This window comes from Triturus cristatus, chromosome 5_2, assembly GCF_964204655.1.
Source record: "Triturus cristatus chromosome 5_2, aTriCri1.1, whole genome shotgun sequence".
Classification (NCBI taxonomy): Eukaryota; Metazoa; Chordata; class Amphibia; order Caudata; family Salamandridae; genus Triturus; species Triturus cristatus.
Window position 1 is genome coordinate 575,311,899 of NC_140588.1, and position 21,839 is coordinate 575,333,737.

The 21,839-nt window shown below is 53.5% G+C and overlaps 18 non-coding genes across 18 annotated transcripts; 3 read left to right on the forward strand and 15 right to left on the reverse strand.

Moving 5' to 3' along the window:
• Positions 1–810: 810 nt before the first annotated feature.
• On the reverse strand, positions 811–882 carry TRNAE-CUC (transfer RNA glutamic acid (anticodon CUC)). The gene has a single exon. It is a non-coding gene; the product is annotated as a tRNA-Glu (tRNA).
• A 630-nt stretch (positions 883–1,512) lies between these two features.
• TRNAE-UUC (transfer RNA glutamic acid (anticodon UUC)) lies at positions 1,513–1,584 on the reverse strand. Its single transcript has one exon. It is a non-coding gene; the product is annotated as a tRNA-Glu (tRNA).
• A 1,452-nt stretch (positions 1,585–3,036) lies between these two features.
• Positions 3,037–3,108, reverse strand: TRNAE-CUC (transfer RNA glutamic acid (anticodon CUC)). Its single transcript has one exon. It is a non-coding gene; the product is annotated as a tRNA-Glu (tRNA).
• Positions 3,109–3,732: 624 nt separating this feature from the next.
• On the reverse strand, positions 3,733–3,804 carry TRNAE-UUC (transfer RNA glutamic acid (anticodon UUC)). The gene has a single exon. It is a non-coding gene; the product is annotated as a tRNA-Glu (tRNA).
• A 2,154-nt stretch (positions 3,805–5,958) lies between these two features.
• On the reverse strand, positions 5,959–6,030 carry TRNAE-UUC (transfer RNA glutamic acid (anticodon UUC)). The gene has a single exon. It is a non-coding gene; the product is annotated as a tRNA-Glu (tRNA).
• Positions 6,031–6,273: 243 nt separating this feature from the next.
• TRNAL-UAA (transfer RNA leucine (anticodon UAA)) lies at positions 6,274–6,356 on the forward strand. Its single transcript has one exon. It is a non-coding gene; the product is annotated as a tRNA-Leu (tRNA).
• Positions 6,357–7,482: 1,126 nt separating this feature from the next.
• On the reverse strand, positions 7,483–7,554 carry TRNAE-CUC (transfer RNA glutamic acid (anticodon CUC)). The gene has a single exon. It is a non-coding gene; the product is annotated as a tRNA-Glu (tRNA).
• A 624-nt stretch (positions 7,555–8,178) lies between these two features.
• On the reverse strand, positions 8,179–8,250 carry TRNAE-UUC (transfer RNA glutamic acid (anticodon UUC)). Its single transcript has one exon. It is a non-coding gene; the product is annotated as a tRNA-Glu (tRNA).
• Positions 8,251–9,702: 1,452 nt separating this feature from the next.
• TRNAE-CUC (transfer RNA glutamic acid (anticodon CUC)) lies at positions 9,703–9,774 on the reverse strand. The gene has a single exon. It is a non-coding gene; the product is annotated as a tRNA-Glu (tRNA).
• A 630-nt stretch (positions 9,775–10,404) lies between these two features.
• TRNAE-UUC (transfer RNA glutamic acid (anticodon UUC)) lies at positions 10,405–10,476 on the reverse strand. The gene has a single exon. It is a non-coding gene; the product is annotated as a tRNA-Glu (tRNA).
• Positions 10,477–11,928: 1,452 nt separating this feature from the next.
• Positions 11,929–12,000, reverse strand: TRNAE-CUC (transfer RNA glutamic acid (anticodon CUC)). Its single transcript has one exon. It is a non-coding gene; the product is annotated as a tRNA-Glu (tRNA).
• A 2,148-nt stretch (positions 12,001–14,148) lies between these two features.
• Positions 14,149–14,220, reverse strand: TRNAE-CUC (transfer RNA glutamic acid (anticodon CUC)). Its single transcript has one exon. It is a non-coding gene; the product is annotated as a tRNA-Glu (tRNA).
• Positions 14,221–15,165: 945 nt separating this feature from the next.
• TRNAL-UAA (transfer RNA leucine (anticodon UAA)) lies at positions 15,166–15,248 on the forward strand. The gene has a single exon. It is a non-coding gene; the product is annotated as a tRNA-Leu (tRNA).
• A 1,126-nt stretch (positions 15,249–16,374) lies between these two features.
• On the reverse strand, positions 16,375–16,446 carry TRNAE-CUC (transfer RNA glutamic acid (anticodon CUC)). The gene has a single exon. It is a non-coding gene; the product is annotated as a tRNA-Glu (tRNA).
• A 624-nt stretch (positions 16,447–17,070) lies between these two features.
• Positions 17,071–17,142, reverse strand: TRNAE-UUC (transfer RNA glutamic acid (anticodon UUC)). The gene has a single exon. It is a non-coding gene; the product is annotated as a tRNA-Glu (tRNA).
• Positions 17,143–18,594: 1,452 nt separating this feature from the next.
• On the reverse strand, positions 18,595–18,666 carry TRNAE-CUC (transfer RNA glutamic acid (anticodon CUC)). The gene has a single exon. It is a non-coding gene; the product is annotated as a tRNA-Glu (tRNA).
• A 945-nt stretch (positions 18,667–19,611) lies between these two features.
• On the forward strand, positions 19,612–19,694 carry TRNAL-UAA (transfer RNA leucine (anticodon UAA)). Its single transcript has one exon. It is a non-coding gene; the product is annotated as a tRNA-Leu (tRNA).
• Positions 19,695–21,516: 1,822 nt separating this feature from the next.
• TRNAE-UUC (transfer RNA glutamic acid (anticodon UUC)) lies at positions 21,517–21,588 on the reverse strand. Its single transcript has one exon. It is a non-coding gene; the product is annotated as a tRNA-Glu (tRNA).
• Between the last annotated feature and the right edge of the window lie 251 nt (positions 21,589–21,839).

The following is a 21,839-nucleotide window of genomic DNA, read 5'->3' on the forward strand; positions in this document are numbered from 1 at the left end:
TGATTTACACCTGCAGGCTCTCCCTTGCCATCGGAGCAGGATCTGCTGATGCAGGCCCGGCTGGATCAAATGTGCAAAGGCTTGTCCCCAGGCCTCGGGAAAAAATTGAGCAGAGATTCCCGCCTCCGCCTCCGCCTCCTCTTGCCTTCCGAACGGGCTTCCAAACGGGCAATGCCCTGACGGGTACCCCACGCCCCACCCTGCCCATGCCCACACCCCTGTATATGAGGGTGACCCATGTCCCTCACCCTCCATGCTCGAACGGAAGACACGTGTGTCCTGAGGGGAGCGCCAGACAGGCATTTCTCCGGCCAGGCAGACCCCTGCAGCACCCGTTAGGCTCCAAAGCTTGTACATTCCCAAGATGCCACTGGTCACTATGCAAATCAGACAGCCCTGGCCACACCCTCTCCGCCGCTGGGCTCTGCTGCTTTCGGTACGTGCAGCTCAGCTTTTTCTTACCCTGAACCAGACTTCCGTTTCAGCAAAAAGGTGGGTTGCAGTGGGTCCGGGATGCCATTTGGAGACAAAGCCTGCGGCCCTGTCAAAGATGACTTCCTGCCGCACACCATGTGGTCAGAAGCCTATGAAAAGAAGCGCACCTCGGAATACAGAATCTCACTTCCTCAAGAGCCTTGCACAAGAGATTGTCCTCCCGCCGAGGAAAGCAACTCAAAGGGAACCTTGCGAAAATCAAATTAGGAGCCAGATTGCGGGATGCTAGGCAAACTGTTTGTCAGAAAAGCAAATTCATTTTGAGAAGCCCTGACCTGCGGGAAGGAAAAGCATTCAAGGGCAGAAGAAGGACTGTTCCCTGACCGGGAATCGAACCCGGGCCGCGGCGGTGAGAGCGCCGAATCCTAACCACTAGACCACCAGGGAACCCACAGCCATACAGCAAAAGTTCCTACACTGCTCTCCTAGTGACAAAGCTCATGGGGGCTGAAAGCATATTTTATTCTACAGCGAATATGAATCAGAACTTGAAAAAACACTCATGATTCCACCAGACTGTTTGTCACTTCCAAGCACAGGCCATCCCCTCCCCCGTGCTACTGAACCGACGAATTCCTGTACAATCGGGATCCCCGGGAAATCACAAGAGGGACACCTAGTGGCCGCTGATAGCTCAAAGACAGCTGGTACACCTTCTCACACCTACCTCGTTATTCAGCTTGCTGGAAGAATACATTGCGAATGACCGATTCAAGAGTGCAAGGGAGAAGAGTGCTCCAAAGTAGATGTATACATCGCAGCCGGGTTTTCCAGCAATTTACCTTTCTGATGAGCTGGTACTGCACTTTACGCCCACATAGAGCACCTGACTGGGTGGGGGACTGCGTGCGCATGAAGGTGGCTGAGGGCAATGGGAGCAAAGCAACCTGGGACACAGGGGACCCAGCCCCTTTCCTCTGCTTTCGTCTATAGGTCGGGGTGCCTTTTTAAGGACCTTCGATTAAAAAAAGCTGAGCTGCGTGGACAAATTACGCACGTCTACGTCTTAGAGGGATCTTCCCTGACCGGGAATCGAACCCGGGCCGCGGCGGTGAAAGCGCCGAATCCTAGCCACTAGACCACCAGGGAGGAGATGCTCTTGTGAGCCTGCCTTGCTCACTTCCTTATTGTGACTAAGCTAACTCCACTGTATAGATTGCCCATAAAGTACGAGTGGGGAAAAGTTAGGTGTCACACAGTGTGTTTGTCATAAGCAATTACCTTTATCCTCCTGCAAAAGCCTTTTTACTCTGCAATCACCTCTTGCTGGACAGCCTGCGCTGGAGCAGCCAGCATGAAAAGGGAGCTGAGTAAGGCAGGGCCTAGGGTCTCACCAGGGTGGCCGAGTGGTTAAGGCGTTGGACTTAAGATCCAATGGACAGTTGTCTGCATGGGTTCGAGCCCCATCCCTGGTATGGGTTTTCAGCGGGTGTGTAGGAACTTGCAGATGCTTTTTTAAAGCATTTTCCTCTGCCCTCCTCACCCTCCCAGTGCCCTTCCTTAACAGTCCCAATTCACGTCTCAGCTGTGGGGTCTGCTGCTACTCTGCACTTAGCATGGATGCTTCCCAAAGCAATGCAGTGCCACCTACGCAGAGCCCCTGCTTAGAGAAATACACCTCCTATGTCTTTTCCCACTGAAGGGAGCAGGAGGAAGTACTTGCTTCCTGGGGAACATGGGCCTGCCACTGGAATTTGTTAACCCGCCTCTTGCGGATTTCTCCCCTTTCTTTGATTTACACCTGCAGGCTCTCCCTTGCCATCGGAGCAGGATCTGCTGATGCAGGCCCGGCTGGATCAAATGTGCAAAGGCTTGTCCCCAGGCCTCGGGAAAAAATTGAGCAGAGATTCCCGCCTCCGCCTCCGCCTCCTCTTGCCTTCCGAACGGGCTTCCAAACGGGCAATGCCCTGACGGGTCCCCCACGCCCCATCCTGCCCATGCCCACACCCCTGTATATGAGGGTGACCCATGTCCCTCACCCTCCATGCTCGAACAGAAGACACGTGTGTCCTGAGGGGAGCGCCAGACAGGCATTTCTCCGGCCAGGCAGACCCCTGCAGCACCCGTTAGGCTCCAAAGCCTGTACATTCCCAAGATGCCACTGGTCACTATGCAAATCAGACAGCCCTGGCCACACCCTCTCCGCCGCTGGGCTCTGCTGCTTTCGGTACGTGCAGCTCAGCTTTTTCTTACCCTGAACCAGACTTCCGTTTCAGCAAAAAGGTGGGTTGCAGTGGGTCCGGGATGCCATTTGGAGACAAAGCCTGCGGCCCTGTCAAAGATGACTTCCTGCCGCACACCATGTGGTCAGAAGCCTACGAAAAGAAGCGCACCTCGGAATACAGAATCTCACTTCCTCAAGAGCCTTGCACAAGAGATTGTCCTCCCGCCGAGGAAAGCAACTCAAAGGGAACCTTGCGAAAATCAAATTAGGAGCCAGATTGCGGGATGCTAGGCAAACTGTTTGTCAGAAAAGCAAATTCATTTTGAGAAGCCCTGACCTGCGGGAAGGAAAAGCATTCAAGGGCAGAAGAAGGACTGTTCCCTGACCGGGAATCGAACCCGGGCCGCGGCGGTGAGAGCGCCGAATCCTAACCACTAGACCACCAGGGAACCCACAGCCATACAGCAAAAGTTCCTACACTGCTCTCCTAGTGACAAAGCTCATGGGGGCTGAAAGCATATTTTATTCTACAGCGAATATGAATCAGAACTTGAAAAAACACTCATGATTCCACCAGACTGTTTGTCACTTCCAAGCACAGGCCATCCCCTCCCCCGTGCTACTGAACCGACGAATTCCTGTACAATCGGGATCCCCGGGAAATCACAAGAGGGACACCTAGTGGCCGCTGATAGCTCAAAGACAGCTGGTACACCTTCTCACACCTACCTCGTTATTCAGCTTGCTGGAAGAATACATTGCGAATGACCGATTCAAGAGTGCAAGGGAGAAGAGTGCTCCAAAGTAGATGTATACATCGCAGCCGGGTTTTCCAGCAATTTACCTTTCTGATGAGCTGGTACTGCACTTTACGCCCACATAGAGCACCTGACTGGGTGGGGGACTGCGTGCGCATGAAGGTGGCTGAGGGCAATGGGAGCAAAGCAACCTGGGACACAGGGGACCCAGCCCCTTTCCTCTGCTTTCGTCTATAGGTCGGGGTGCCTTTTTAAGGACCTTCGATTAAAAAAAGCTGAGCTGCGTGGACAAATTACGCACGTCTACGAGGGATCTTCCCTGACCGGGAATCGAACCCGGGCCGCGGCGGTGAAAGCGCCGAATCCTAGCCACTAGACCACCAGGGAGGAGATGCTCTTGTGAGCCTGCCTTGCTCACTTCCTTATTGTGACTAAGCTAACTCCACTGTATAGATTGCCCATAAAGTACGAGTGGGGAAAAGTTAGGTGTCACACAGTGTGTTTGTCATAAGCAATTACCTTTATCCTCCTGCAAAAGCCTTTTTACTCTGCAATCACCTCTTGCTGGACAGCCTGCGCTGGAGCAGCCAGCATGAAAAGGGAGCTGAGTAAGGCAGGGCCTAGGGTCTCACCAGGGTGGCCGAGTGGTTAAGGCGTTGGACTTAAGATCCAATGGACAGTTGTCTGCATGGGTTCGAGCCGCATCCCTGGTATGGGTTTTCAGCGGGTGTGTAGGAACTTGCAGATGCTTTTTTAAAGCATTTTCCTCTGCCCTCCTCACCCTCCCAGTGCCCTTCCTTAACAGTCCCAATTCACGTCTCAGCTGTGGGGTCTGCTGCTACTCTGCACTTAGCATGGATGCTTCCCAAAGCAATGCAGTGCCACCTACGCAGAGCCCCTGCTTAGAGAAATACACCTCCTATGTCTTTTCCCACTGAAGGGAGCAGGAGGAAGTACTTGCTTCCTGGGGAACATGGGCCTGCCACTGGAATTTGTTAACCCGCCTCTTGCGGATTTCTCCCCTTTCTTTGATTTACACCTGCAGGCTCTCCCTTGCCATCGGAGCAGGATCTGCTGATGCAGGCCCGGCTGGATCAAATGTGCAAAGGCTTGTCCCCAGGCCTCGGGAAAAAATTGAGCAGAGATTCCCGCCTCCGCCTCCGCCTCCTCTTGCCTTCCGAACGGGCTTCCAAACGGGCAATGCCCTGACGGGTACCCCACGCCCCACCCTGCCCATGCCCACACCCCTGTATATGAGGGTGACCCATGTCCCTCACCCTCCATGCTCGAACGGAAGACACGTGTGTCCTGAGGGGAGCGCCAGACAGGCATTTCTCCGGCCAGGCAGACCCCTGCAGCACCCGTTAGGCTCCAAAGCCTGTACATTCCCAAGATGCCACTGGTCACTATGCAAATCAGACAGCCCTGGCCACACCCTCTCCGCCGCTGGGCTCTGCTGCTTTCGGTACGTGCAGCTCAGCTTTTTCTTACCCTGAACCAGACTTCCGTTTCAGCAAAAAGGTGGGTTGCAGTGGGTCCGGGATGCCATTTGGAGACAAAGCCTGCGGCCCTGTCAAAGATGACTTCCTGCCGCACACCATGTGGTCAGAAGCCTACGAAAAGAAGCGCACCTCGGAATACAGAATCTCACTTCCTCAAGAGCCTTGCACAAGAGATTGTCCTCCCGCCGAGGAAAGCAACTCAAAGGGAACCTTGCGAAAATCTAATTAGGAGCCAGATTGCGGGATGCTAGGCAAACTGTTTCTCAGAAAAGCAAATTCATTTTGAGAAGCCCTGACCTGCGGGAAGGAAAAGCATTCAAGGGCAGAAGAAGGACTGTTCCCTGACCGGGAATCGAACCCGGGCCGCGGCGGTGAGAGCGCTGAATCCTAACCACTAGACCACCAGGGAACCCACAGCCATACAGCAAAAGTTCCTACACTGCTCTCCTAGTGACAAAGCTCATGGGGGCTGAAAGCATATTTTATTCTACAGCGAATATGAATCAGAACTTGAAAAAACACTCATGATTCCACCAGACTGTTTGTCACTTCCAAGCACAGGCCATCCCCTCCCCCGTGCTACTGAACCGACGAATTCCTGTACAATCGGGATCCCCGGGAAATCACAAGAGGGACACCTAGTGGCCGCTGATAGCTCAAAGACAGCTGGTACACCTTCTCACACCTACCTCGTTATTCAGCTTGCTGGAAGAATACATTGCGAATGACCGATTCAAGAGTGCAAGGGAGAAGAGTGCTCCAAAGTAGATGTATACATCGCAGCCGGGTTTTCCAGCAATTTACCTTTCTGATGAGCTGGTACTGCACTTTACGCCCACATAGAGCACCTGACTGGGTGGGGGACTGCGTGCGCATGAAGGTGGCTGAGGGCAATGGGAGCAAAGCAACCTGGGACACAGGGGACCCAGCCCCTTTCCTCTGCTTTCGTCTATAGGTCGGGGTGCCTTTTTAAGGACCTTCGATTAAAAAAAGCTGAGCTGCGTGGACAAATTACGCACGTCTACGTCTTAGAGGGATCTTCCCTGACCGGGAATCGAACCCGGGCCGCGGCGGTGAAAGCGCCGAATCCTAGCCACTAGACCACCAGGGAGGAGATGCTCTTGTGAGCCTGCCTTGCTCACTTCCTTATTGTGACTAAGCTAACTCCACTGTATAGATTGCCCATAAAGTACGAGTGGGGAAAAGTTAGGTGTCACACAGTGTGTTTGTCATAAGCAATTACCTTTATCCTCCTGCAAAAGCCTTTTTACTCTGCAATCACCTCTTGCTGGACAGCCTGCGCTGGAGCAGCCAGCATGAAAAGGGAGCTGAGTAAGGCAGGGCCTAGGGTCTCACCAGGGTGGCCGAGTGGTTAAGGCGTTGGACTTAAGATCCAATGGACAGTTGTCCGCATGGGTTCGAGCCCCATCCCTGGTATGGGTTTTCAGCGGGTGTGTAGGAACTTGCAGATGCTTTTTTAAAGCATTTTCCTCTGCCCTCCTCACCCTCCCAGTGCCCTTCCTTAACAGTCCCAATTCACGTCTCAGCTGTGGGGTCTGCTGCTACTCTGCACTTAGCATGGATGCTTCCCAAAGCAATGCAGTGCCACCTACGCAGAGCCCCTGCTTAGAGAAATACACCTCCTATGTCTTTTCCCACTGAAGGGAGCAGGAGGAAGTACTTGCTTCCTGGGGAACATGGGCCTGCCACTGGAATTTGTTAACCCGCCTCTTGCGGATTTCTCCCCTTTCTTTGATTTACACCTGCAGGCTCTCCCTTGCCATCGGAGCAGGATCTGCTGATGCAGGCCCGGCTGGATCAAATGTGCAAAGGCTTGTCCCCAGGCCTCGGGAAAAAATTGAGCAGAGATTCCCGCCTCCGCCTCCGCCTCCTCTTGCCTTCCGAACGGGCTTCCAAACGGGCAATGCCCTGACGGGTCCCCCACGCCCCATCCTGCCCATGCCCACACCCCTGTATATGAGGGTGACCCATGTCCCTCACCCTCCATGCTCGAACAGAAGACACGTGTGTCCTGAGGGGAGCGCCAGACAGGCATTTCTCCGGCCAGGCAGACCCCTGCAGCACCCGTTAGGCTCCAAAGCCTGTACATTCCCAAGATGCCACTGGTCACTATGCAAATCAGACAGCCCTGGCCACACCCTCTCCGCCGCTGGGCTCTGCTGCTTTCGGTACGTGCAGCTCAGCTTTTTCTTACCCTGAACCAGACTTCCGTTTCAGCAAAAAGGTGGGTTGCAGTGGGTCCGGGATGCCATTTGGAGACAAAGCCTGCGGCCCTGTCAAAGATGACTTCCTGCCGCACACCATGTGGTCAGAAGCCTACGAAAAGAAGCGCACCTCGGAATACAGAATCTCACTTCCTCAAGAGCCTTGCACAAGAGATTGTCCTCCCGCCGAGGAAAGCAACTCAAAGGGAACCTTGCGAAAATCAAATTAGGAGCCAGATTGCGGGATGCTAGGCAAACTGTTTGTCAGAAAAGCAAATTCATTTTGAGAAGCCCTGACCTGCGGGAAGGAAAAGCATTCAAGGGCAGAAGAAGGACTGTTCCCTGACCGGGAATCGAACCCGGGCCGCGGCGGTGAGAGCGCCGAATCCTAACCACTAGACCACCAGGGAACCCACAGCCATACAGCAAAAGTTCCTACACTGCTCTCCTAGTGACAAAGCTCATGGGGGCTGAAAGCATATTTTATTCTACAGCGAATATGAATCAGAACTTGAAAAAACACTCATGATTCCACCAGACTGTTTGTCACTTCCAAGCACAGGCCATCCCCTCCCCCGTGCTACTGAACCGACGAATTCCTGTACAATCGGGATCCCCGGGAAATCACAAGAGGGACACCTAGTGGCCGCTGATAGCTCAAAGACAGCTGGTACACCTTCTCACACCTACCTCGTTATTCAGCTTGCTGGAAGAATACATTGCGAATGACCGATTCAAGAGTGCAAGGGAGAAGAGTGCTCCAAAGTAGATGTATACATCGCAGCCGGGTTTTCCAGCAATTTACCTTTCTGATGAGCTGGTACTGCACTTTACGCCCACATAGAGCACCTGACTGGGTGGGGGACTGCGTGCGCATGAAGGTGGCTGAGGGCAATGGGAGCAAAGCAACCTGGGACACAGGGGACCCAGCCCCTTTCCTCTGCTTTCGTCTATAGGTCGGGGTGCCTTTTTAAGGACCTTCGATTAAAAAAAGCTGAGCTGCGTGGACAAATTACGCACGTCTACGAGGGATCTTCCCTGACCGGGAATCGAACCCGGGCCGCGGCGGTGAAAGCGCCGAATCCTAGCCACTAGACCACCAGGGAGGAGATGCTCTTGTGAGCCTGCCTTGCTCACTTCCTTATTGTGACTAAGCTAACTCCACTGTATAGATTGCCCATAAAGTACGAGTGGGGAAAAGTTAGGTGTCACACAGTGTGTTTGTCATAAGCAATTACCTTTATCCTCCTGCAAAAGCCTTTTTACTCTGCAATCACCTCTTGCTGGACAGCCTGCGCTGGAGCAGCCAGCATGAAAAGGGAGCTGAGTAAGGCAGGGCCTAGGGTCTCACCAGGGTGGCCGAGTGGTTAAGGCGTTGGACTTAAGATCCAATGGACAGTTGTCTGCATGGGTTCGAGCCGCATCCCTGGTATGGGTTTTCAGCGGGTGTGTAGGAACTTGCAGATGCTTTTTTAAAGCATTTTCCTCTGCCCTCCTCACCCTCCCAGTGCCCTTCCTTAACAGTCCCAATTCACGTCTCAGCTGTGGGGTCTGCTGCTACTCTGCACTTAGCATGGATGCTTCCCAAAGCAATGCAGTGCCACCTACGCAGAGCCCCTGCTTAGAGAAATACACCTCCTATGTCTTTTCCCACTGAAGGGAGCAGGAGGAAGTACTTGCTTCCTGGGGAACATGGGCCTGCCACTGGAATTTGTTAACCCGCCTCTTGCGGATTTCTCCCCTTTCTTTGATTTACACCTGCAGGCTCTCCCTTGCCATCGGAGCAGGATCTGCTGATGCAGGCCCGGCTGGATCAAATGTGCAAAGGCTTGTCCCCAGGCCTCGGGAAAAAATTGAGCAGAGATTCCCGCCTCCGCCTCCGCCTCCTCTTGCCTTCCGAACGGGCTTCCAAACGGGCAATGCCCTGACGGGTACCCCACGCCCCACCCTGCCCATGCCCACACCCCTGTATATGAGGGTGACCCATGTCCCTCACCCTCCATGCTCGAACGGAAGACACGTGTGTCCTGAGGGGAGCGCCAGACAGGCATTTCTCCGGCCAGGCAGACCCCTGCAGCACCCGTTAGGCTCCAAAGCTTGTACATTCCCAAGATGCCACTGGTCACTATGCAAATCAGACAGCCCTGGCCACACCCTCTCCGCCGCTGGGCTCTGCTGCTTTCGGTACGTGCAGCTCAGCTTTTTCTTACCCTGAACCAGACTTCCGTTTCAGCAAAAAGGTGGGTTGCAGTGGGTCCGGGATGCCATTTGGAGACAAAGCCTGCGGCCCTGTCAAAGATGACTTCCTGCCGCACACCATGTGGTCAGAAGCCTATGAAAAGAAGCGCACCTCGGAATACAGAATCTCACTTCCTCAAGAGCCTTGCACAAGAGATTGTCCTCCCGCCGAGGAAAGCAACTCAAAGGGAACCTTGCGAAAATCAAATTAGGAGCCAGATTGCGGGATGCTAGGCAAACTGTTTGTCAGAAAAGCAAATTCATTTTGAGAAGCCCTGACCTGCGGGAAGGAAAAGCATTCAAGGGCAGAAGAAGGACTGTTCCCTGACCGGGAATCGAACCCGGGCCGCGGCGGTGAGAGCGCCGAATCCTAACCACTAGACCACCAGGGAACCCACAGCCATACAGCAAAAGTTCCTACACTGCTCTCCTAGTGACAAAGCTCATGGGGGCTGAAAGCATATTTTATTCTACAGCGAATATGAATCAGAACTTGAAAAAACACTCATGATTCCACCAGACTGTTTGTCACTTCCAAGCACAGGCCATCCCCTCCCCCGTGCTACTGAACCGACGAATTCCTGTACAATCGGGATCCCCGGGAAATCACAAGAGGGACACCTAGTGGCCGCTGATAGCTCAAAGACAGCTGGTACACCTTCTCACACCTACCTCGTTATTCAGCTTGCTGGAAGAATACATTGCGAATGACCGATTCAAGAGTGCAAGGGAGAAGAGTGCTCCAAAGTAGATGTATACATCGCAGCCGGGTTTTCCAGCAATTTACCTTTCTGATGAGCTGGTACTGCACTTTACGCCCACATAGAGCACCTGACTGGGTGGGGGACTGCGTGCGCATGAAGGTGGCTGAGGGCAATGGGAGCAAAGCAACCTGGGACACAGGGGACCCAGCCCCTTTCCTCTGCTTTCGTCTATAGGTCGGGGTGCCTTTTTAAGGACCTTCGATTAAAAAAAGCTGAGCTGCGTGGACAAATTACGCACGTCTACGTCTTAGAGGGATCTTCCCTGACCGGGAATCGAACCCGGGCCGCGGCGGTGAAAGCGCCGAATCCTAGCCACTAGACCACCAGGGAGGAGATGCTCTTGTGAGCCTGCCTTGCTCACTTCCTTATTGTGACTAAGCTAACTCCACTGTATAGATTGCCCATAAAGTACGAGTGGGGAAAAGTTAGGTGTCACACAGTGTGTTTGTCATAAGCAATTACCTTTATCCTCCTGCAAAAGCCTTTTTACTCTGCAATCACCTCTTGCTGGACAGCCTGCGCTGGAGCAGCCAGCATGAAAAGGGAGCTGAGTAAGGCAGGGCCTAGGGTCTCACCAGGGTGGCCGAGTGGTTAAGGCGTTGGACTTAAGATCCAATGGACAGTTGTCTGCATGGGTTCGAGCCCCATCCCTGGTATGGGTTTTCAGCGGGTGTGTAGGAACTTGCAGATGCTTTTTTAAAGCATTTTCCTCTGCCCTCCTCACCCTCCCAGTGCCCTTCCTTAACAGTCCCAATTCACGTCTCAGCTGTGGGGTCTGCTGCTACTCTGCACTTAGCATGGATGCTTCCCAAAGCAATGCAGTGCCACCTACGCAGAGCCCCTGCTTAGAGAAATACACCTCCTATGTCTTTTCCCACTGAAGGGAGCAGGAGGAAGTACTTGCTTCCTGGGGAACATGGGCCTGCCACTGGAATTTGTTAACCCGCCTCTTGCGGATTTCTCCCCTTTCTTTGATTTACACCTGCAGGCTCTCCCTTGCCATCGGAGCAGGATCTGCTGATGCAGGCCCGGCTGGATCAAATGTGCAAAGGCTTGTCCCCAGGCCTCGGGAAAAAATTGAGCAGAGATTCCCGCCTCCGCCTCCGCCTCCTCTTGCCTTCCGAACGGGCTTCCAAACGGGCAATGCCCTGACGGGTCCCCCACGCCCCATCCTGCCCATGCCCACACCCCTGTATATGAGGGTGACCCATGTCCCTCACCCTCCATGCTCGAACAGAAGACACGTGTGTCCTGAGGGGAGCGCCAGACAGGCATTTCTCCGGCCAGGCAGACCCCTGCAGCACCCGTTAGGCTCCAAAGCCTGTACATTCCCAAGATGCCACTGGTCACTATGCAAATCAGACAGCCCTGGCCACACCCTCTCCGCCGCTGGGCTCTGCTGCTTTCGGTACGTGCAGCTCAGCTTTTTCTTACCCTGAACCAGACTTCCGTTTCAGCAAAAAGGTGGGTTGCAGTGGGTCCGGGATGCCATTTGGAGACAAAGCCTGCGGCCCTGTCAAAGATGACTTCCTGCCGCACACCATGTGGTCAGAAGCCTACGAAAAGAAGCGCACCTCGGAATACAGAATCTCACTTCCTCAAGAGCCTTGCACAAGAGATTGTCCTCCCGCCGAGGAAAGCAACTCAAAGGGAACCTTGCGAAAATCAAATTAGGAGCCAGATTGCGGGATGCTAGGCAAACTGTTTGTCAGAAAAGCAAATTCATTTTGAGAAGCCCTGACCTGCGGGAAGGAAAAGCATTCAAGGGCAGAAGAAGGACTGTTCCCTGACCGGGAATCGAACCCGGGCCGCGGCGGTGAGAGCGCCGAATCCTAACCACTAGACCACCAGGGAACCCACAGCCATACAGCAAAAGTTCCTACACTGCTCTCCTAGTGACAAAGCTCATGGGGGCTGAAAGCATATTTTATTCTACAGCGAATATGAATCAGAACTTGAAAAAACACTCATGATTCCACCAGACTGTTTGTCACTTCCAAGCACAGGCCATCCCCTCCCCCGTGCTACTGAACCGACGAATTCCTGTACAATCGGGATCCCCGGGAAATCACAAGAGGGACACCTAGTGGCCGCTGATAGCTCAAAGACAGCTGGTACACCTTCTCACACCTACCTCGTTATTCAGCTTGCTGGAAGAATACATTGCGAATGACCGATTCAAGAGTGCAAGGGAGAAGAGTGCTCCAAAGTAGATGTATACATCGCAGCCGGGTTTTCCAGCAATTTACCTTTCTGATGAGCTGGTACTGCACTTTACGCCCACATAGAGCACCTGACTGGGTGGGGGACTGCGTGCGCATGAAGGTGGCTGAGGGCAATGGGAGCAAAGCAACCTGGGACACAGGGGACCCAGCCCCTTTCCTCTGCTTTCGTCTATAGGTCGGGGTGCCTTTTTAAGGACCTTCGATTAAAAAAAGCTGAGCTGCGTGGACAAATTACGCACGTCTACGAGGGATCTTGCCTGACCGGGAATCGAACCCGGGCCGCGGCGGTGAAAGCGCCGAATCCTAGCCACTAGACCACCAGGGAGGAGATGCTCTTGTGAGCCTGCCTTGCTCACTTCCTTATTGTGACTAAGCTAACTCCACTGTATAGATTGCCCATAAAGTACGAGTGGGGAAAAGTTAGGTGTCACACAGTGTGTTTGTCATAAGCAATTACCTTTATCCTCCTGCAAAAGCCTTTTTACTCTGCAATCACCTCTTGCTGGACAGCCTGCGCTGGAGCAGCCAGCATGAAAAGGGAGCTGAGTAAGGCAGGGCCTAGGGTCTCACCAGGGTGGCCGAGTGGTTAAGGCGTTGGACTTAAGATCCAATGGACAGTTGTCTGCATGGGTTCGAGCCGCATCCCTGGTATGGGTTTTCAGCGGGTGTGTAGGAACTTGCAGATGCTTTTTTAAAGCATTTTCCTCTGCCCTCCTCACCCTCCCAGTGCCCTTCCTTAACAGTCCCAATTCACGTCTCAGCTGTGGGGTCTGCTGCTACTCTGCACTTAGCATGGATGCTTCCCAAAGCAATGCAGTGCCACCTACGCAGAGCCCCTGCTTAGAGAAATACACCTCCTATGTCTTTTCCCACTGAAGGGAGCAGGAGGAAGTACTTGCTTCCTGGGGAACATGGGCCTGCCACTGGAATTTGTTAACCCGCCTCTTGCGGATTTCTCCCCTTTCTTTGATTTACACCTGCAGGCTCTCCCTTGCCATCGGAGCAGGATCTGCTGATGCAGGCCCGGCTGGATCAAATGTGCAAAGGCTTGTCCCCAGGCCTCGGGAAAAAATTGAGCAGAGATTCCCGCCTCCGCCTCCGCCTCCTCTTGCCTTCCGAACGGGCTTCCAAACGGGCAATGCCCTGACGGGTACCCCACGCCCCACCCTGCCCATGCCCACACCCCTGTATATGAGGGTGACCCATGTCCCTCACCCTCCATGCTCGAACGGAAGACACGTGTGTCCTGAGGGGAGCGCCAGACAGGCATTTCTCCGGCCAGGCAGACCCCTGCAGCACCCGTTAGGCTCCAAAGCCTGTACATTCCCAAGATGCCACTGGTCACTATGCAAATCAGACAGCCCTGGCCACACCCTCTCCGCCGCTGGGCTCTGCTGCTTTCGGTACGTGCAGCTCAGCTTTTTCTTACCCTGAACCAGACTTCCGTTTCAGCAAAAAGGTGGGTTGCAGTGGGTCCGGGATGCCATTTGGAGACAAAGCCTGCGGCCCTGTCAAAGATGACTTCCTGCCGCACACCATGTGGTCAGAAGCCTACGAAAAGAAGCGCACCTCGGAATACAGAATCTCACTTCCTCAAGAGCCTTGCACAAGAGATTGTCCTCCCGCCGAGGAAAGCAACTCAAAGGGAACCTTGCGAAAATCTAATTAGGAGCCAGATTGCGGGATGCTAGGCAAACTGTTTCTCAGAAAAGCAAATTCATTTTGAGAAGCCCTGACCTGCGGGAAGGAAAAGCATTCAAGGGCAGAAGAAGGACTGTTCCCTGACCGGGAATCGAACCCGGGCCGCGGCGGTGAGAGCGCCGAATCCTAACCACTAGACCACCAGGGAACCCACAGCCATACAGCAAAAGTTCCTACACTGCTCTCCTAGTGACAAAGCTCATGGGGGCTGAAAGCATATTTTATTCTACAGCGAATATGAATCAGAACTTGAAAAAACACTCATGATTCCACCAGACTGTTTGTCACTTCCAAGCACAGGCCATCCCCTCCCCCGTGCTACTGAACCGACGAATTCCTGTACAATCGGGATCCCCGGGAAATCACAAGAGGGACACCTAGTGGCCGCTGATAGCTCAAAGACAGCTGGTACACCTTCTCACACCTACCTCGTTATTCAGCTTGCTGGAAGAATACATTGCGAATGACCGATTCAAGAGTGCAAGGGAGAAGAGTGCTCCAAAGTAGATGTATACATCGCAGCCGGGTTTTCCAGCAATTTACCTTTCTGATGAGCTGGTACTGCACTTTACGCCCACATAGAGCACCTGACTGGGTGGGGGACTGCGTGCGCATGAAGGTGGCTGAGGGCAATGGGAGCAAAGCAACCTGGGACACAGGGGACCCAGCCCCTTTCCTCTGCTTTCGTCTATAGGTCGGGGTGCCTTTTTAAGGACCTTCGATTAAAAAAAGCTGAGCTGCGTGGACAAATTACGCACGTCTACGTCTTAGAGGGATCTTCCCTGACCGGGTATCGAACCCGGGCCGCGGCGGTGAAAGCGCCGAATCCTAGCCACTAGACCACCAGGGAGGAGATGCTCTTGTGAGCCTGCCTTGCTCACTTCCTTATTGTGACTAAGCTAACTCCACTGTATAGATTGCCCATAAAGTACGAGTGGGGAAAAGTTAGGTGTCACACAGTGTGTTTGTCATAAGCAATTACCTTTATCCTCCTGCAAAAGCCTTTTTACTCTGCAATCACCTCTTGCTGGACAGCCTGCGCTGGAGCAGCCAGCATGAAAAGGGAGCTGAGTAAGGCAGGGCCTAGGGTCTCACCAGGGTGGCCGAGTGGTTAAGGCGTTGGACTTAAGATCCAATGGACAGTTGTCCGCATGGGTTCGAGCCCCATCCCTGGTATGGGTTTTCAGCGGGTGTGTAGGAACTTGCAGATGCTTTTTTAAAGCATTTTCCTCTGCCCTCCTCACCCTCCCAGTGCCCTTCCTTAACAGTCCCAATTCACGTCTCAGCTGTGGGGTCTGCTGCTACTCTGCACTTAGCATGGATGCTTCCCAAAGCAATGCAGTGCCACCTACGCAGAGCCCCTGCTTAGAGAAATACACCTCCTATGTCTTTTCCCACTGAAGGGAGCAGGAGGAAGTACTTGCTTCCTGGGGAACATGGGCCTGCCACTGGAATTTGTTAACCCGCCTCTTGCGGATTTCTCCCCTTTCTTTGATTTACACCTGCAGGCTCTCCCTTGCCATCGGAGCAGGATCTGCTGATGCAGGCCCGGCTGGATCAAATGTGCAAAGGCTTGTCCCCAGGCCTCGGGAAAAAATTGAGCAGAGATTCCCGCCTCCGCCTCCGCCTCCTCTTGCCTTCCGAACGGGCTTCCAAACGGGCAATGCCCTGACGGGTCCCCCACGCCCCATCCTGCCCATGCCCACACCCCTGTATATGAGGGTGACCCATGTCCCTCACCCTCCATGCTCGAACAGAAGACACGTGTGTCCTGAGGGGAGCGCCAGACAGGCATTTCTCCGGCCAGGCAGACCCCTGCAGCACCCGTTAGGCTCCAAAGCCTGTACATTCCCAAGATGCCACTGGTCACTATGCAAATCAGACAGCCCTGGCCACACCCTCTCCGCCGCTGGGCTCTGCTGCTTTCGGTACGTGCAGCTCAGCTTTTTCTTACCCTGAACCAGACTTCCGTTTCAGCAAAAAGGTGGGTTGCAGTGGGTCCGGGATGCCATTTGGAGACAAAGCCTGCGGCCCTGTCAAAGATGACTTCCTGCCGCACACCATGTGGTCAGAAGCCTACGAAAAGAAGCGCACCTCGGAATACAGAATCTCACTTCCTCAAGAGCCTTGCACAAGAGATTGTCCTCCCGCCGAGGAAAGCAACTCAAAGGGAACCTTGCGAAAATCAAATTAGGAGCCAGATTGCGGGATGCTAGGCAAACTGTTTGTCAGAAAAGCAAATTCATTTTGAGAAGCCCTGACCTGCGGGAAGGAAAAGCATTCAAGGGCAGAAGAAGGACTGTTCCCTGACCGGGAATCGAACCCGGGCCGCGGCGGTGAGAGCGCCGAATCCTAACCACTAGACCACCAGGGAACCCACAGCCATACAGCAAAAGTTCCTACACTGCTCTCCTAGTGACAAAGCTCATGGGGGCTGAAAGCATATTTTATTCTACAGCGAATATGAATCAGAACTTGAAAAAACACTCATGATTCCACCAGACTGTTTGTCACTTCCAAGCACAGGCCATCCCCTCCCCCGTGCTACTGAACCGACGAATTCCTGTACAATCGGGATCCCCGGGAAATCACAAGAGGGACACCTAGTGGCCGCTGATAGCTCAAAGACAGCTGGTACACCTTCTCACACCTACCTCGTTATTCAGCTTGCTGGAAGAATACATTGCGAATGACCGATTCAAGAGTGCAAGGGAGAAGAGTGCTCCAAAGTAGATGTATACATCGCAGCCGGGTTTTCCAGCAATTTACCTTTCTGATGAGCTGGTACTGCACTTTACGCCCACATAGAGCACCTGACTGGGTGGGGGACTGCGTGCGCATGAAGGTGGCTGAGGGCAATGGGAGCAAAGCAACCTGGGACACAGGGGACCCAGCCCCTTTCCTCTGCTTTCGTCTATAGGTCGGGGTGCCTTTTTAAGGACCTTCGATTAAAAAAAGCTGAGCTGCGTGGACAAATTACGCACGTCTACGTGGGATCTTCCCTGACCGGGAATCGAACCCGGGCCGCGGCGGTGAAAGCGCCGAATCCTAGCCACTAGACCACCAGGGAGGAGATGCTCTTGTGAGCCTGCCTTGCTCACTTCCTTATTGTGACTAAGCTAACTCCACTGTATAGATTGCCCATAAAGTACGAGTGGGGAAAAGTTAGGTGTCACACAGTGTGTTTGTCATAAGCAATTACCTTTATCCTCCTGCAAAAGCCTTTTTACTCTGCAATCACCTCTTGCTGGACAGCCTGCGCTGGAGCAGCCAGCATGAAAAGGGAGCTGAGTAAGGCAGGGCCTAGGGTCTCACCAGGGTGGCCGAGTGGTTAAGGCGTTGGACTTAAGATCCAATGGACAGTTGTCTGCATGGGTTCGAGCCGCATCCCTGGTATGGGTTTTCAGCGGGTGTGTAGGAACTTGCAGATGCTTTTTTAAAGCATTTTCCTCTGCCCTCCTCACCCTCCCAGTGCCCTTCCTTAACAGTCCCAATTCACGTCTCAGCTGTGGGGTCTGCTGCTACTCTGCACTTAGCATGGATGCTTCCCAAAGCAATGCAGTGCCACCTACGCAGAGCCCCTGCTTAGAGAAATACACCTCCTATGTCTTTTCCCACTGAAGGGAGCAGGAGGAAGTACTTGCTTCCTGGGGAACATGGGCCTGCCACTGGAATTTGTTAACCCGCCTCTTGCGGATTTCTCCCCTTTCTTTGATTTACACCTGCAGGCTCTCCCTTGCCATCGGAGCAGGATCTGCTGATGCAGGCCCGGCTGGATCAAATGTGCAAAGGCTTGTCCCCAGGCCTCGGGAAAAAATTGAGCAGAGATTCCCGCCTCCGCCTCCGCCTCCTCTTGCCTTCCGAACGGGCTTCCAAACGGGCAATGCCCTGACGGGTACCCCACGCCCCACCCTGCCCATGCCCACACCCCTGTATATGAGGGTGACCCATGTCCCTCACCCTCCATGCTCGAACGGAAGACACGTGTGTCCTGAGGGGAGCGCCAGACAGGCATTTCTCCGGCCAGGCAGACCCCTGCAGCACCCGTTAGGCTCCAAAGCCTGTACATTCCCAAGATGCCACTGGTCACTATGCAAATCAGACAGCCCTGGCCACACCCTCTCCGCCGCTGGGCTCTGCTGCTTTCGGTACGTGCAGCTCAGCTTTTTCTTACCCTGAACCAGACTTCCGTTTCAGCAAAAAGGTGGGTTGCAGTGGGTCCGGGATGCCATTTGGAGACAAAGCCTGCGGCCCTGTCAAAGATGACTTCCTGCCGCACACCATGTGGTCAGAAGCCTACGAAAAGAAGCGCACCTCGGAATACAGAATCTCACTTCCTCAAGAGCCTTGCACAAGAGATTGTCCTCCCGCCGAGGAAAGCAACTCAAAGGGAACCTTGCGAAAATCTAATTAGGAGCCAGATTGCGGGATGCTAGGCAAACTGTTTCTCAGAAAAGCAAATTCATTTTGAGAAGCCCTGACCTGCGGGAAGGAAAAGCATTCAAGGGCAGAAGAAGGACTGTTCCCTGACCGGGAATCGAACCCGGGCCGCGGCGGTGAGAGCGCCGAATCCTAACCACTAGACCACCAGGGAACCCACAGCCATACAGCAAAAGTTCCTACACTGCTCTCCTAGTGACAAAGCTCATGGGGGCTGAAAGCATATTTTATTCTACAGCGAATATGAATCAGAACTTGAAAAAACACTCATGATTCCACCAGACTGTTTGTCACTTCCAAGCACAGGCCATCCCCTCCCCCGTGCTACTGAACCGACGAATTCCTGTACAATCGGGATCCCCGGGAAATCACAAGAGGGACACCTAGTGGCCGCTGATAGCTCAAAGACAGCTGGTACACCTTCTCACACCTACCTCGTTATTCAGCTTGCTGGAAGAATACATTGCGAATGACCGATTCAAGAGTGCAAGGGAGAAGAGTGCTCCAAAGTAGATGTATACATCGCAGCCGGGTTTTCCAGCAATTTACCTTTCTGATGAGCTGGTACTGCACTTTACGCCCACATAGAGCACCTGACTGGGTGGGGGACTGCGTGCGCATGAAGGTGGCTGAGGGCAATGGGAGCAAAGCAACCTGGGACACAGGGGACCCAGCCCCTTTCCTCTGCTTTCGTCTATAGGTCGGGGTGCCTTTTTAAGGACCTTCGATTAAAAAAAGCTGAGCTGCGTGGACAAATTACGCACGTCTACGTCTTAGAGGGATCTTCCCTGACCGGGAATCGAACCCGGGCCGCGGCGGTGAAAGCGCCTAATCCTAGCCACTAGACCACCAGGGAGGAGATGCTCTTGTGAGCCTGCCTTGCTCACTTCCTTATTGTGACTAAGCTAACTCCACTGTATAGATTGCCCATAAAGTACGAGTGGGGAAAAGTTAGGTGTCACACAGTGTGTTTGTCATAAGCAATTACCTTTATCCTCCTGCAAAAGCCTTTTTACTCTGCAATCACCTCTTGCTGGACAGCCTGCGCTGGAGCAGCCAGCATGAAAAGGGAGCTGAGTAAGGCAGGGCCTAGGGTCTCACCAGGGTGGCCGAGTGGTTAAGGCGTTGGACTTAAGATCCAATGGACAGTTGTCCGCATGGGTTCGAGCCCCATCCCTGGTATGGGTTTTCAGCGGGTGTGTAGGAACTTGCAGATGCTTTTTTAAAGCATTTTCCTCTGCCCTCCTCACCCTCCCAGTGCCCTTCCTTAACAGTCCCAATTCACGTCTCAGCTGTGGGGTCTGCTGCTACTCTGCACTTAGCATGGATGCTTCCCAAAGCAATGCAGTGCCACCTACGCAGAGCCCCTGCTTAGAGAAATACACCTCCGATGTCTTTTCCCACTGAAGGGAGCAGGAGGAAGTACTTGCTTCCTGGGGAACATGGGCCTGCCACTGGAATTTGTTAACCCGCCTCTTGCGGATTTCTCCCCTTTCTTTGATTTACACCTGCAGGCTCTCCCTTGCCATCGGAGCAGGATCTGCTGATGCAGGCCCGGCTGGATCAAATGTGCAACGGCTTGTCCCCAGGCCTCGGGAAAAAATTGAGCAGAGATTCCCGCCTCCGCCTCCGCCTCCTCTTGCCTTCCGAACGGGCTTCCAAACGGGCAATGCCCTGACGGGTCCCCCACGCCCCATCCTGCCCATGCCCACACCCCTGTATATGAGGGTGACCCATGTCCCTCACCCTCCATGCTCGAATGGAAGACACGTGTGTCCTGAGGGGAGCGCCAGACAGGCATTTCTCCGGCCAGGCAGACCCCTGCAGCACCCGTTAGGCTCCAAAGCCTGTACATTCCCAAGATGCCACTGGTCACTATGCAAATCAGACAGCCCTGGCCACACCCTCTCCGCCGCTGGGCTCTGCTGCTTTCGGTACGTGCAGCTCAGCTTTTTCTTACCCTGAACCAGACTTCCGTTTCAGCAAAAAGGTGGGTTGCAGTGGGTCCGGGATGCCATTTGGAGACAAAGCCTGCGGCCCTGTCAAAGATGACTTCCTGCCGCACACCATGTGGTCAGAAGCCTACGAAAAGAAGCGCACCTCGGAATACAGAATCTCACTTCCTCAAGAGCCTTGCACAAGAGATTTTCCTCCCGCCGAGGAAAGCAACTCAAAGGGAACCTTGCGAAAATCAAATTAGGAGCCAGATTGCGGGATGCTAGGCAAACTGTTTGTCAGAAAAGCAAATTCATTTTGAGAAGCCCTGACCTGCGGGAAGGAAAAGCATTCAAGGGCAGAAGAAGGACTGTTCCCTGACCGGGAATCGAACCCGGGCCGCGGTGGTGAGAGCACCAAATCCTAACCACTAGACCACCAGGGAACCCACAGCCATACAGCAAAAGTTCCTACACTGCTCTCCTAGTGACAAAGCTCATGGGGGCTGAAAGCATATTTTATTCTACAGCGAATATGAATCAGAACTTGAAAAAACACTCATGATTCCACCAGACTGTTTGTCACTTCCAAGCACAGGCCATCCCCTCCCCCGTGCTACTGAACCGACAAATTCCTGTACAATCGGGATCCCCGGGAAATCACAAGAGGGACACCTAGTGGCCGCTGATAGCTCAAAGACAGCTGGTACACCTTCTCACACCTACCTCGTTATTCAGCTTGCTGGAAGAATACATTGCGAATGACCGATTCAAGAGTGCAAGGGAGAAGAGTGCTCCAAAGTAGATGTATACATCGCAGCCGGGTTTTCCAGCAATTTACCTTTCTGATGAGCTGGTACTGCACTTTACGCCCACATAGAGCACCTGACTGGGTGGGGGACTGCGTGCGCATGAAGGTGGCTGAGGGCAATGGGAGCAAAGCAACCTGGGACACAGGGGACCCAGCCCCTTTCCTCTGCTTTCGTCTATAGGTCGGGGTGCCTTTTTAAGGACCTTCGATTAAAAAAAGCTGAGCTGCGTGGACAAATTACACACGTCTACGAGGGATCTTCCCTGACCGGGAATCGAACCCGGGCCGCGGCGGTGAAAGCGCCGAATCCTAGCCACTAGACCACCAGGGAGGAGATGCTCTTGTGAGCCTGCCTTGCTCACTTCCTTATTGTGACTAAGCTAACTCCACTGTATAGATTGCCCATAAAGTACGAGTGGGGAAAAGTTAGGTGTCACACAGTGTGTTTGTCATAAGCAATTACCTTTATCCTCCTGCAAAAGCCTTTTTACTCTGCAATCACCTCTTGCTGGACAGCCTGCGCTGGAGCAGCCAGCATGAAAAGGGAGCTGAGTAAGGCAGGGCCTAGGGTCTCACCAGGGT